A 15,077-nucleotide genomic window follows, 5' to 3' on the forward strand; every position below is an offset into this window, starting at 1 on the left:
TATTCCCAAATAAGTATATAGTTATCTCTATTAAATATCAATTAATGATACCAGTAAACAAGGATGACAACATTTCAAGTCATACACCAATTTTCAGAATTTCATAGATATTCAATGAATCACTCCATTATGAATTCTGACCCTATTACCAGACTAAATGAGGAAAATTCGGTAATTATTTATAAATATTTGTCTTAGGTAAGTATGAGTATTGGCATCTCCTCAAAAGAATCAAACCAATAATTACAAATAAAATTTTGTTTTCTTGAGTAAATGAATCAAATAAAAAGCACCTACAAGTTTGGTACTTATTATTATTTTTTTGAGTGAGGCAAATTTATTCCAACTCAAATCACATTACTTTAATTCCACAGAAACATGTACCAGGCAATGAAATAATCCTACAGTAAATGGAGAAAGAGGACATTCTCTTTGGAATCTTGGAGAATTTCCTGCAAATTTGAATATATAAATAAATAAAACTTGACCCTCAATATGTATTACTAAAATATAGTTCTTGGGAATTAGTCAAACCAATATGTGTTCAAAAATAGTAAAAACAAAGCCAAGTTCCTTTTTCTCTGATACAATCCTTAAGGTCTCTTTGTTCCATATACTTCACACATTAAATCTAAGATTAATGTAGGGATGCATTAAAAAGGCACAGTGATATATAGATTTGTACTATGAAACTAACTCCAAAATATAACCTTTCCTCTCTCTTAGGTACTACTATCAATTTTAGTCTCCATGGTTTATTTCAAGAATAAATTCTATCTACTATTTTTATACACCTAGATCAAATGAATATCACTAATTAATGATGTCAGTAAGCAAGTATAACATTAGCTGATTCTTTCCCTTCGATGCATTGATATGAACTTGACTGCAATGCCAGTCTTTTTTACTTCATTTTAGTTGGATGATAAAAATATACCATATAACCCTTGAATAATGCTAGTTGCAACTCCAATATGAATCCTTAGTGGTGCTTTTCTGATAATTTATGTGTGTGCTTTCTGCTTCCAATGTGGCACCTTGATGCCTCATTCTCTAGAGGGAAGGATCATGTTTCTGTATGTGGTAGATGAGACAGAAGGCCTCTGTCAATGCCTTTCATAAGAGCCCCTGATCCTATTCATGAAGACTCTGCTCTTATGACTTAATCACCTCCCAAAGGAAATGCCTTCCAATACTATTGCATTAAGTTTCAGCATGAATTTTTGAGGGAACAGACATGTTCAGACTATAACACTCACATGACTGACACCTGAACTCAGAAGACTGTGATTTCAAACTGTAGAGTCAACATGTATCCTCTCCTTGCTTCCTCAGACGTTGGTAGTTTCACAGTAGTCAGATTTCTTATATGGCTACTCAGGGCTCCAAGTAAGAATGTTCTGGAAAACAAAGCAAGAAGCCCCAGAGTCTTTTATAACTAAGATTCAGAAGTCATCTGTATTGTTTCCACAGCATTGCATTATTTATAAGCAACCCAAGAGCCTACTCAAGTGCAAGAGGAGAGTACAGACAATTTACTTCCTAACATAGACAGTGTTAATGGAAGAGAAATATTATGCGATTGTCTTTGAAAAGTATAATCTGATACAAAATATATTGAGTATAGGTCCAGTACTAAGCAAAACCATAGCATTAAATCACAAATAATGCTTATGTGCTTAGTTAACAAATACCTACTAACTGTCATAAACTTAGTAAGCTCTGGTTTAGGTGTCACCAGGATTGAATAAAAACTAATTCATGGGTTTTGCCCTCCTGAAGTGCATGATTTAATTAAACATAAAAATGGCTGCAAAAATTTTGAAAAATTATTTTTCATACTAAAGGGTATTCAGTGATGGGGCTCAGAAAGAAATCAAGTAGAGACAGTTTATGGTCCTGGAGTAGGAGAAACCAATTCAACTCATCAAAGAACCCTTATGTGGACAATGACAAATAAGAAAAAAAAAATAGTTGTTTCTTTCAAACCACATAAAAGATAAGACAACTATGAAAAATGAGAACACAAAAGAATAAGGTAAAATCTCAATGGGGAGGATAGAAAATGACTTATAAAGAAGATAGCATTTGACAATGCAAAGATTTGATAGAGAAAGGGAAGAGAAAGGTCCATGATTTTCTAGACAAAGCCTATATAGAAATGCTCATGTAGTCTAATGTGGCAAGAGTATCTGCTTTTAATAAAATGTTGAAAGATGAGAAAAAAATAACATGATCACAAAGTGTTGAACACAATTCTTTCAAGAAGGGAATGTTTACAGAGGTAGTGGCATGATGGGAGATGAACTTCAAGAACTCATCTCAATACAGAAGTAGGGAAGGAAACAGTGGAATAGGAACAAGGTAGTAATAATGAAATCTACTTAGAGTCCCTTTCAGTGGTTGAAATGCTTGTTTACTTTTTATTCTAATCAAGCCACTTTTTCAACTGGGAATTGTGTTTATAAAAATATTCCACAAAACAAATTTGTTCCTTTAAAACATCATTTTAAGTATTTTCTTTAAAACAATAATAAATGATTGTTTTTTTTTTAAACAATAGTTGATGATCTTTATTCTTTTTGAAATTTCTTTACTGCTTCTATGATAATTCTTTAGTGGCTTGGAAAAAAGTTGATATTTTAATTGGCATGCTATTTTAAGATAAAATCACTCACAACACATAATATAAAATGAGACATATTGAGACTTTTCCACAGCATTTATAGTCTTATGCATTCCACATCAGGGAATATTGACCCTTTGCTCAGGATATATTGGCAATTCCATATGAGACAGGGTCATCTTTAATAGAAACTAAGTGAAGTTACTAATGTCAATCTATACAATAAATATAAGTGGATAAATGTGTATTATAAAACATGGGTATATATGTTAAGCATGTTATATTAATGATTAGAAATACATGTTTATTTCAAATTAATAATCTTCATTTCTTTATTTTGAGAAAAAGAATAAATGTTGACACAGATTCTAGGATAGTTTTGATATGCTCTGCTCTATCATCTTCCAAACTCTTACAAGTGCATTAATGTCATTTTGTATGTCTAGCATGAATACATGGAAATAAAACTATTAAGAAAGAAATGGAGAGGAAAGAAGGAGCAACAAAATGAAATTGTCTTTATCAATGAATATGGGGATTTAATGTTTCTTTTGACAACTCTCAGAGGGTTAGTGTATGTTTTCATGTGGAATGGGATCTTGGCTGTTTTAAGCCTAAAATAACTACAATCAAAATGGACGTCAAAAGTTCTGTCTTGGTGCTTAGAGGTTATTTCTGAAACTTATATGCATTATCCTCAATAAGAAATCAAAAATTACATACATTGCCAAGACAATACCAAGAAGTAAATGTATCAAGTTATAGCAGCTATCCGACTTGAAGATTCAATTAACATGAAACATGCACAATAAATCAATGTGTATTTTATGTAATTTCTACCATAATAAATAATTACCTTTCAAAGAAAAAAAAGATACCAAAACATTTGTTTGTTGAAAGGCCCCTTCAAGCTAAGTGCTAAGTACAATTCATTTGAACACTTTTCAATATTCACCTTTTTCAGGTTACTTAATTCGAATGATCCATAGTCTTTATACCAGAAGACAAATCTGTTCATCAAATGGATTTTGGAAGGAAAGCAGAAGAGAAAGATGAATGTCTGTAAGTTTGGAACATAATGCTCTGAAGTAGCAAATAACCTTCTGTTTTCTCCTGACCATATTTCCTATGCAAAAGCTTTTGATTTTCTGGACATTTTGTTTTGTAAATGTTGAAACCACTACTTGCTTTTCTGCCCGGGACCCCAAATCTAATGTCCTTTGATATTCTTTGTTAAATAACATTTACTCGACATTAAAAAATCCACTATATCCATCTCCAAAGAATATTTTAAATGTTATAGTTACCAAACTGGTGGTGTGCTTTTTTGAAACAAATTATTTTGATTGATTGGTTAATTAAGGGCAGAGATCAGAAAACAGTAGTCTATACACCAAATCTAGTCTAATCCCTGTTTTTATATTAAAAAAAAAGTTTTATTGTACCATAGTCAGATCTGTTGGTTTAATTATTGTTTGTGGTTGTGCTTGCACAATACGGTTAAATATTTGCAACAGAGACAAAAGCCTACAATATCCACTAAATGATTCTTTACAGAAAAAGTTTACTAATTATGAGTTGGGAACTTAGTGAAACAAGGAGACCAGTTGCATAATGCAAATATAGGGTACTGAAATTCTCCAGAAGAGTGGAGAAAGGGAGTGAAGGTAACTAGGGAATCCTCTTTATTTTATTTTTTTAATTCCCACTTAATAGTCACATAATGTTAAATTTAAACTAGTTTGATATTCTTAGAATATTTTTCTACACTAATTAAAAAGTTTGAATATATTTTATCAGAAGGCTAAATTAAAGAAAGACTCAGACTAAAAAATTTTTAAAAATTATATAGCTTAATATAATGAAGAATTTGAATCTTCTTCCTCATCAAAGATGTCTGGGCCACACAGACTGATTCAAAGCAAATTCATTCTTTGTTTTTGTTTTAGTTATTATTATTATTATTATCTTTGACAGAAACCATGAGGGTGAAACTCAGAATATTCTAGGAAAAAACAAGTTATGTTTATCAGCTGTTTATCCCCTCTTCTCTAGGGCTCAGTCATTTCTATTCTTTCTTTCCCCCATGGCTTTAAGAAATGGGATTTAAAAAAAATGCAAAAGACTGATAGTTCTGAACAATGCAGGCAATTTTTTGCTCTTTTCCTTAAATTTACTTTGGAGATGAGTTTAAGAACTTTTCTGTTGTGGTTTGGATATGTGCTGTCCCCTAAAATAACCCTGTGTTATAACACAAATGTTTGGAGGAGACATGATTGGATTCCAAGAGCTGTAATCAAATCAGTCCATCCTAATTTGAATGTACTAAGTGATAACAGTAGGCAGGTGATTGGGTGAGGTTGTTGTTCACTGAGAGTATGCCCTGGAAGGAAGCTTCCTTGATGCAATGAATGGAGCAGCACCTCTCACCATATCCTTCTACCAGAATGCACTTGCCTCATCTTGAACCTGGAGCAAAGGAGTCAGCTCTCTATGGACTGAACTTCTGATATCAGAAGTTACTTACTTACTCCTCTATGTTGTTCTTGTTATTTTGTTGTTGTTGTTTCTGTCACATTGATGAAAGATGAGTTAACACACTGTCCTTGTTCTTATGGAATGTACACTATACTAGTGCTTTTAAAATTCTTATTCCTTTGTAAAAAAGTTAATTTAGGCTAGGTATATAAAACATAAAACTGAAGCAAACCGGTGGCTGATAATACATTATTTTCAAGTTATTGTATGTTCAATATTTTACCTGAGTAAGTTAATATCATTTGATGAGAATTATGTCATGCATGCATTTTAGTTACACAGCTGGTTTTCTATTACTGCAAAATGAGAGAACAAATGGACTGTTAAAGACAGATAGAGATTTTCCCAACAACAAATAAGAACCCTTTGTGCTAAGCATCTGTTGAAATGAAAAGCAAGAGGACTCAGATTTAAGCACTCTGAGGCTATGCTCAGTGATAAATTGCCTATAGTAATGCTGTAGGTAAGGGTATTTGAATGACTAGAGCATGAAATACAGGCAGAAACTAAGAATAAACTTTATATACTTACTCCTCACCAATTTTTCCTTATTAGGTAAAGTACAGTCCCATGAGAAAGAATTGAGAACATGTCATGTGAGAAAATCAGTTTTACAAACACCCAGTAAAAACTAGAATAGTGGTTCTAGTGTCAGCCTCTTATATCCTTTTGGAATGCTGGCTCATGTTGAGGTGTGGATGGGTGTTAACAAAACAAAGCAAACAATTTATCACTGAACCCAGAATGTTACATAATTATAAACAACTTTAAGCATTCATAAATAATTTACATAATAATAATAGTAATAGTAACAATAATAACCATTTCTTTTGCAATGTATTTTATCTCATTGTTTCTGGCCTCTATGTTACCAACCCCACAGCAGTTTGGTCCATTAGGAATCATAGTTGCCAATAACAGAATCCACTATAGATAATTTAATCAGAAAGAGATTTATTGGGAAATATAAAGAGTTTGAAGAACATAAAAGGCATGCCAAGAAAGATCCTTTAGGCAAGATTCACTGCTCTCTCTATGACTGGAAGATCTGATTGAGGAAACTACTTACATCAATATTGTTTCCAGATTTGTACTTTCTTCCATGCTTAGGAAGGAAACTATAAAAAACTGGAAGCCAAAGCTGTGGTTTTTTGTTTGTTTCTTTGTTTTTTGTTGTTGTTGTTTTGATGTAGGGATGTAGTACCAATACTGCCTTTGTCATGATCATAAAGTAATAGAATCAGGAATTTGTCTTCCTAGTGGCTGACTCTAGAACTCAGCTGTCTTTGATAAACACAAGCCAACAAAAATGACTACTCTTGGTCCAATCTCTTTTTCCATTTTACTCAGTTCTGAGTTCCATCCCATATGTGTTCTTTCATTAGTAGAAGATAAACTATAATCATCTGCCTTTAGAAACAAGAAGCAATAGAGGCTGAATGATATGTCTTTAACATGTTTTGTTTTGAATTCTACATTTGTTATGGTTTAAATATGAGGTATCCCCCCAAAAATTTCATGTGTGAGAAAATACAAGAATATTCAGAGATTATGAATATTAAAATATGTATATAATATAATATATACAATATTATATGTTACATATAATAATTATATATTACACATAATATTGCATATATTATATATAATATTATGAATTATATATTACATATAATATTGCATATATTATATATAATATTATGAATACTATAAAATGATGAGATGATGAAATCTTTGATTAATCAATGGATTGGTTCACTGATATGAATTAACTGGGCATTAATTGTAGGCAGGTAGGATGTGATGGGAAGAAGTAGGTCACTAGGGTCATGTCATTCCAGTTTATATTTTGTCCCTGGTAAGCAAAGCTCTCTGCTTCCTGGTTGTCATGTCCTGAGAAGCTTTTCCCTGTCATACCCTCCTGCCATGATATTCTGACTTACCTTGGGCCCAGGGCTATAGAGTCAGTTGACCATGGACTCAAACTCTGAAACCAAGAGCCAAAATAATTCTTTCCTCCTCTACACTGTTCCTGTCAGAAATTTTGGTCACAGCTAATTGAAACAACATTGGCATAACAGAATTTAGACCTAGAATATCACAGAAACATGAAAAGTATATTCAAAATATAAGATATACACACACACACACACACACACATTTTTATTGGAGAAAATAGCAAACACTGGGTTGTCTTGGAGTTGGCCAAAATGCTTTGATGTCAACTATTTAGAACAAAACTGGGATAATACATGAAACGAGTATAGAGTGGTAGAGTTGATCTTAGATATAAGGATATGTTATGGTTTGGATATGAAGTGATAACTGTAAAAACTCACATGTTAATGAAGAAATGTTCAGAGGTGAAATGATTAGATTATGAGAGCTGAAACATAATCATTGCATTCATCCATTTGCTTCCTTAATAGTTTGAATGATTACTGGGTGGTAACTGTAGGAGATGAGGGATAGCTGGAGGAAGTAGGTCATTGGGGTTGTGCTCTTTGGGATTATGTCACTCCCAAATTCATATGCTGAAATTCTTGACCTCTTGTTGATTATATTAGGAGCTGACCTTATATGTCCTATGGGGAAATAAATGCATTATGAATAGTTAATATGACATATTAAATAAATATTCTATACTGGATGGTTTAATTAACGATTAGATCACGAAGACAGAGCCACATGGAGTAGAATTAGTTTCCCCTTACCAGAGAGATTCAAGAAAAATCCTTCTGCTCTTCTGCCAAGGAAAGTTAAAGTAAGAAAGTAGCTGTCACGAGTAAAGAGCCCTCTCAAACAACAAATTTACCTTGATCTAAGATTTCCTGGCTTCCAGAACTGGGAGAAACAAAATTTCTGTTGTTTATAACTGACCTAAATTAGAGTGTTTTCATATAGCAACTAAAATGGATTAAGAAAATGTGTTTCTATATATTGTTCCTAAATTTTGTGGCAATATTTCTAATTGTTCATGCATGAGTTTAAGTCTCAACAGAGTTTCTATGGCAGAATTTAGCAAACTAGGACCCATGAACTAAATTCCCAGTTGCTGGTTATTATAAATAAGTAAGGTTTCCTTGGAACTCTGCCATCATCACTTATTTACATATCATCCATAAGTACTTTTATACAGCAATATTGAGCAAATTTGAATATGAAACACAGCTAAAATTATTTTACTGTCTGATCTTTTACAATAAATTTGGCTGAAATTATATATAGATAGATGATAGATGCATATTTATTTTATATATGTATCTAGCTATATATGTGAAAATATTTAGCCATTTTTACTGATTTTATTAGCATATCATGAGGTTCTAAAAAAGTTAAGTGTTGAACTATATTATATAGCTTTTCAACTACTGAGATTATATTTACAGTATGTTTTATTCTTTTAATATAACAGTTTATAATACAATAAAATATAGAAATACCATTTTATCACTAGGATAATCTCCTGTTTATGATTATTTATTATAATATATTGAAATTTAAATTAAAAACTGTATTTGGGATATTTGGATTTCTATAAATAATATTGTTTTATAAGTTTTGTGTATTATTTCTCTAATTTTTGTATCATAGCTGACCTTATATATCCTATGGGGAAATAAGTGCATTATGAATAGTTAATATGACATATTGAACAAATATTCTATACTGGATGGTTTAATCAAAAAATGATTCTGAACTTTTGTAAGCCTACTACATTTTCGCAGCATTCTTATGCTTATTTTCAATTTCCTCTAACATAGTTGATCTATTAGTCTGTTCTCTGAATCTTGAATTAATTTGTCATTTTCTAAAATATATTTATTTCATGTAGCTTTTGAAAGTTCGTTTATAAGTTGTATACAGCAAAAGTCATCTATATACACAGCTCCTAGCGTGTCATGAGAATGTTTACTTCCTCACATCCTAGTTAAAACTAAAAGATTATATAGCCAATTTAAAAGTATGATAGCTGGAAATGGCATGTCATTATTCAGCAATTTCCAATTCCTTGAACCTGAGAAGGTAAATAGAAACACAGCCGGATTTCCTCTTCTGTGAATGTTTTATTTATATTCTTGAACTACTATTTTTTAATCGCTTTTCCCCTTATTTTCATTGATTATAAGTATCCTTTTATAACCCATACAATGATAATATTACAATTACAATAATCATAACAATTGTCCAATCTGTGGCTTTTCTTTTAACTTGGTTTATAGTTTGAGCAGGAGTGGGAGTGGATATGGGAGATGATAAGATCTAAAATTGTTTTAGTTCTATCCATGAATAGGCAATTGCAAACTTTCTTCAGTGGATCCAATTTTACCTCTTGCAATACACAGGCTGCAATACACAGGCTTCCCATATTGTACACATATGTTAAGAACCAGGCTGCTATGTTCACTTCTTATTTTATGTAGCTTCAGGTTCCAATCATAGTTTAACGTGGTGATTTTTTTTTTACTTTAATCCCTGGAAATTCATTTTTTCTTGCATTTTAAACCTTTTTTTTAAATTTAAAACATTCAGTATACAATGTTTTAATGTTTACAGTGGAATGAAAAGTTTACAAAATGTGTTCAATTCATAGCATAACTTTAAGAAAGTCTTATTTTCTGCTTCTGTCTTAATTCTTTAATTCTACTGTGGTTTTCATATACAGTCTGCCCTCCATATCTGAGTTCTATACCTACAAAACCAATACATTAAGGAAAACAGCCACATCTATACTGAACATATAAACTTCCCTGTCTTTATTCCCAAAGCAATATAACTACTATGTAACTATATTCACTAATGATTAAATACAACAACATATCATTTACATTGTATTAGGTATGATAAATAATACAGGAGAATATTTACAGGTTATATGCAAATACTGTGTCATTTTATATAAGAGACTAAAGCATCTGTGACTTTTGGTATCCAGAAGAGGTTATGGAATGATCCCCCATGGATAGTGAGGGATGATTATCCCTCTCTCTCCTTACACACACACACACACACACACAACTATGTTTACCTCTAGTCACCTTTTGAGGGTGGAATGGGGATGGGCAGTGTCGAATTCCCTAATGGATATTTTCAAGACTATAAATTCTCCAGATTGTTTCTTTTTGGCTAGATCCTTTAGGTTGGAATTCTGAGGGTTTTCTTTCTACTTTCTCTTCAAATATTCTACTTTTGTTGCTAGTATTTTTAAAATCACAGTATTACTTATCCTAGTGTGATTAGCTTTATTACAACCTGTTAAATTCAATTTTGGCTTTATTGAGGTTTTTTTTTTTTTTTGAGAGAGAGAGAGGATTTTTTAATATTTATTTTTTAGTTTTCGGTGGACACAACATCTTTGTTTGTATGTGGTGCTGAGGATCGAACCAGGGCCTCACGCATGCCAGGCGAGCGCGCTACTGCTTGAACCACATGCCCAGCCCCCCTTTATTGAGTTTTTTAAAGAGATTATATCAAATAAATCCTGTGTTTGGGCAGTTATTGGGGTGTCATGTGTATTTGTGAGTGTGCATATGTACAGTGGGTCATGCATGTGGGTGTTTTCTTATAAATGGACTATTCTGTTGAATTCAAATACCCGTAAGTACACACTTATGGACACTTGCTGAGCATCAGAAGACCACAGAGGTTCTAGGGATGAGAATCCAGCAACAGTGGTAATATGAACTTGAGGGTTTTTTTCCTTCTCATTATTTTCTCTTTTTTGTTTGTTTGTTTGTTTGTTTGTTTTATTTTGTTGTTTTTCTAGCAAGGATGCAAATCATATACATGAGATCAAAAAATCCAGGATCATACAAAAACATAATTCCCAGGGTTTTTTCCCTTTCACAGAAGTAATGTTGGCAGTCTCAAAGCCCATATTTTTCACAAAGAATGTTCTTATCTCAAGGCCCACATTAATGGGCAATCATAATTACAACAGTTTCTTGGTTACTGTCTTTTAAGTTACCCGAAAGAAAGTACTACACTCTGAAATGTTTCTTCATTTCATATTTAAGATTTTTAAAAATTTGTTTATCTCACTAATTTTAGAGATTTGCAGAATGAAAGGTCTAATTAATTTAATATCTTTACTGTACTTCCTAACATGTTTTAATATTCTGTCAAAATAATTGATTTTCATTTAAATTATTTTTTAAAAAGTTTATTAAATCAATGAAAAAAAAACCACTGTGGCCTCCAGCTGTGATACATTATTAAACTTTAACACATCAAATTATTCAAAAGTGTAGAGCATCTTTTTAAAGATGTTAATCTCCATTGGCCTTCAGCAATGAATGGATGCAGTTTTACTGTGCCTTCTCCAAAAATGTTAGCAGTGTCTAACACTCATATATCCAGCTATACCATAAAAGATATCTTCAATGGTATGTGGGACATAGTTGTACCTTACATATTTTATTTTGTTTATCTTTTCTGTTCAGATATCTGTGAGCATATAAATTTAAGGTAGCAAATCTTTGGTATCCTGCTGGGCATGTGATACTTGGGAATCCCAAGCTTCTTCATAAAATCCCACACTTAAGAATAAAAGGCATATCCTATACTTTATGTTATCTATAGGCTTTGTTATAATCTCTACCCTAACTCATCTGATGTTATTTTTATCAGTTACATGATGAGAATGAGTGATTACTAACCATTATGCAGTCATGGAAACCGCACATAATGGGCCTGGTCTGCCAGCAGCTGAATGGTCAGGGTCTCTAACCTGTGTGACCAGGTAAGCTTGGTCTACTCACACAGGCTTTATCTCATGTCCCTAGCCACAACAGAAGGTTAAGCATGAGTAGCAAGAAGTGAAGCCTGTGAACCCCAGAAGGAAGCTGAAGATCATTATGTCTTTCTGAACCACTGACTCTAACCTAATTACATTTGTATTTTGAAACTTTTTGGTCCATCAGTACTACTTGAAGTTTCAGAGAAATGAGTCTGATCTTACCCAAATACATACAAGATTCATATCTAAATGTACCTATGCATCTGTATAGAAACAGGATGATTGTATTTCTTATCTTGTTCTTTTATTTTCTGAGGAAATTTCTGTGATCATATATATTTTCTTTGCATTTCTTAAGTTCTTAAAAGTTCTTAACTTATATACCTCTCCAGTGGAGTTTATCGTTTTTTTTTGGAAGGGGCAGTGGTTAGGGTACCAGGGATTGAACTCAGGGGCACTTGATTACTAAGCCACATCTCCAGCCCTATTTGGTATTTATTTAGAGACAGGGTCTCACTGAGTTGCTTAGTGCCTCACTGTTGCTGATGTTGGTCTTGAACTCACAATCCTCCTTCCTCAGCTTTGGGACCTGCTGGGATTACAGAAATGTGCCACTGTACCCAGCAGAATTTATCTTTTATCAATCAAAAATTTTTGTTCATTTCACTAAATTCTTTTAAACTTTTATTTTATGTCATATTCATAGCTTTTCCACTGTATTTTGTTATTTTTTGCATAGTGAATTATATCTGTTTTTCCAAGTTTTTGATACTATTTTTGTTTCAGGTATGTCTTTTATAAATAGCTAGGTTATTTTGATTTCCCTGAATATTTGCATGATGATAGTAACAATAACAGGTAAAAGTATTGTTCACTTGATAATAAGAAAGGACATACCAGGGAATATTAATTCACATCATCCTAACTAATGTAATTTGATAGACATATTTAGCTTTGTGCTATGGCATAAGAGAAGTTATAGCTCTACTATCAGAGAACTGTAATGTATCAGAAAGTTGGAGGTGGCAGATGTACCTAGACAAAAGAATTTTATAAGCGTCTAGAATTGAATGCTGAATTATATCTCATACATTGGACATACTCTGGGACTCAGAGTGGATGGGAAGTATAATGAATAGTTTAATTTTAGATACATTAAATAATAGCCACATATTCAACTTGCTGTTAACCTACTACACATTTGTCTTTGCCATGCTAAGTGGTTAAGTATTTTGTTGTACAATAATTTAGAAGCAAGTATGCATTTACAGACTGCTAGATAAAGACATGTTTATGCGGGCGTGTGTGCAACGATGTTGAAAGAAAGCTGACACTTTTTTTCAGTAGCTCTTTAAGATTTAAATATATATATTTAAATATATTATATTAGATATATATATTATTATATTATATATATTATTATTATATTAGATATATATATTAAATAAATATATATATATATATTCACGTGTTTAATGATCATAACTATTCTGAAGCCAGAAGGAATAGAAGTGTAACAAATACTTATTAACCACTTTTGTGCAAGACCATACCCTTTTTACTTATTCATGCATTCATGAATGTTTGTGTATATGAATACCATTGTTTCAAAAATAGTTGTGAGTCCCCTACTATGTGCCTGACAAAATTAGAGATAATTGAATGTACATCAGACAATGAAATCCTCATGACAATCACTAAAATATCATCGTACAATTAACAGTGGACAAAACTCAACAGAAATAGAACAGTGACACCTAAGCCAAAAAGTCACCATAATTTTCCTAACTGTAAGGTTCATGCTTTTTCCATTACTATTGCTTTCCATACACATTTGAGTTGCAAATATCACTTTACTTTCTCAAAAATTTAGACATAGTAATTTAATATACCAGATTTCAAGTATTCCTGCTTGATGGACTCATTGGCTAATGAAAATAACCAAACTTTATCACTACTTTTAAAGTCACAGTTACTTATTTATCTCTTATTTACTTACTGTATGTGTGCATTTAACATATGATCAAAGTTACTGGATTTTCCTGTTTCTCAGGCATGTGGCAAGGCCATTTCCAGCAACTGTTTTAACCAATACTGTATATACATCCATCATTCATTTCAATTCCTCAAAATGTTTCATTTCGAATACACTAATAATATGGAAAGACTGATAATGCTTTTCATCAAGCACTGTTGGAGAAATTCTAATGAAACTAATTTCAACTCCAATATCCCTGATGAAAAGAAAAAGTATAAAACTTATGAATCTAAAATAGAGATGATTTATATCTCTGAAAGTTCAGAATAGGCAAGGGCAACAAGATCAACTCAGCACTATAGAGCCTGAGAAGTATATAGACTATAAGCAGAAAACTATTTCTTGATGTCAAAGTCCTCACTAACAGCAATAAATTCATCTCCTTCATGTTATATGGCCTCAGAACATCCATTTTCTTAGTTATCAATGCACATTAAAAATCCCTGACAAGGTGACACTTTCCTGGAGATTTGAAACTAAATAGCTGCTGTTATATTCTAATTAGAAAATTATTGATATACATGGGATTATGTAAAAAAATGATAATGTTATGAATAGAGATAAACCAAGTCACACCAGTCCAAGGAACACCTCCAGGAAATTCAGTCTCAAAAGCTGAAGACAACCCTCCAGTGGCCCTGGAGTCATGCCAAGCCTATTTAAATCACCATGCAATTTTAACCAAGCCCAATATATTTTCCAGTGAATGAATGTCATCTGTCCAGATTGAAAGATAGCCATAGCAAACCCTCTATATTTTGTTTCATTTCACAACCAAACTCATTCTTATGCTTATTTGGGATGCTGGGTGATGCTGTCAAAAAATTACAGAAGAAAAATATACGAGGTGCATTAGCTAATGAGACATCTGTCTATTATTTTTTTCCTTGCATTACAGAGAATGCACTACCTATAAAATATCTTAAAGCTCTCTCTTTAATTGCTGTCATTATAGACCTAATGTTCAACTCCTCCCCATCTGGTAATGTTTAGCTACTTTTTGTATAAAACCTAATTTACAAAAGGACTTTAATGCAACCAAAAGAGCAATGTGTTTTAAATAGTTTAAAGTAGAAACTAGGAAAATAATAACTCAAGTATATCTTTTGATCAATTTTAATTAAAAGTTTCTCATG

General features: G+C 32.1%; 1 long non-coding RNA gene across 8 annotated transcripts in view; it reads right to left on the minus strand.

Moving 5' to 3' along the window:
• Nucleotides 1–15,077, minus strand: part of LOC125611842 — a 247,541-nt gene that overhangs the window by 81,891 nt on the left and 150,573 nt on the right. For 2 of the 8 annotated variants that reach the window (XR_007342081.1, XR_007342083.1), the window contains exon 1: nt 1,260–6,675. This is a non-coding gene — a long non-coding RNA (uncharacterized LOC125611842). Of the gene's footprint in view, nt 1–1,259; nt 6,676–7,503; nt 8,432–15,077 lie in introns of those variants that run through there. The other 6 variants (XR_007342078.1, XR_007342082.1, XR_007342079.1 and 3 more) reach the window with 6 other exon arrangements.

This window comes from Marmota marmota, unplaced genomic scaffold (genome assembly GCF_001458135.2).
Source record: "Marmota marmota marmota unplaced genomic scaffold, marMar, whole genome shotgun sequence".
NCBI classification, from domain to species: domain Eukaryota; kingdom Metazoa; phylum Chordata; class Mammalia; order Rodentia; family Sciuridae; genus Marmota; species Marmota marmota.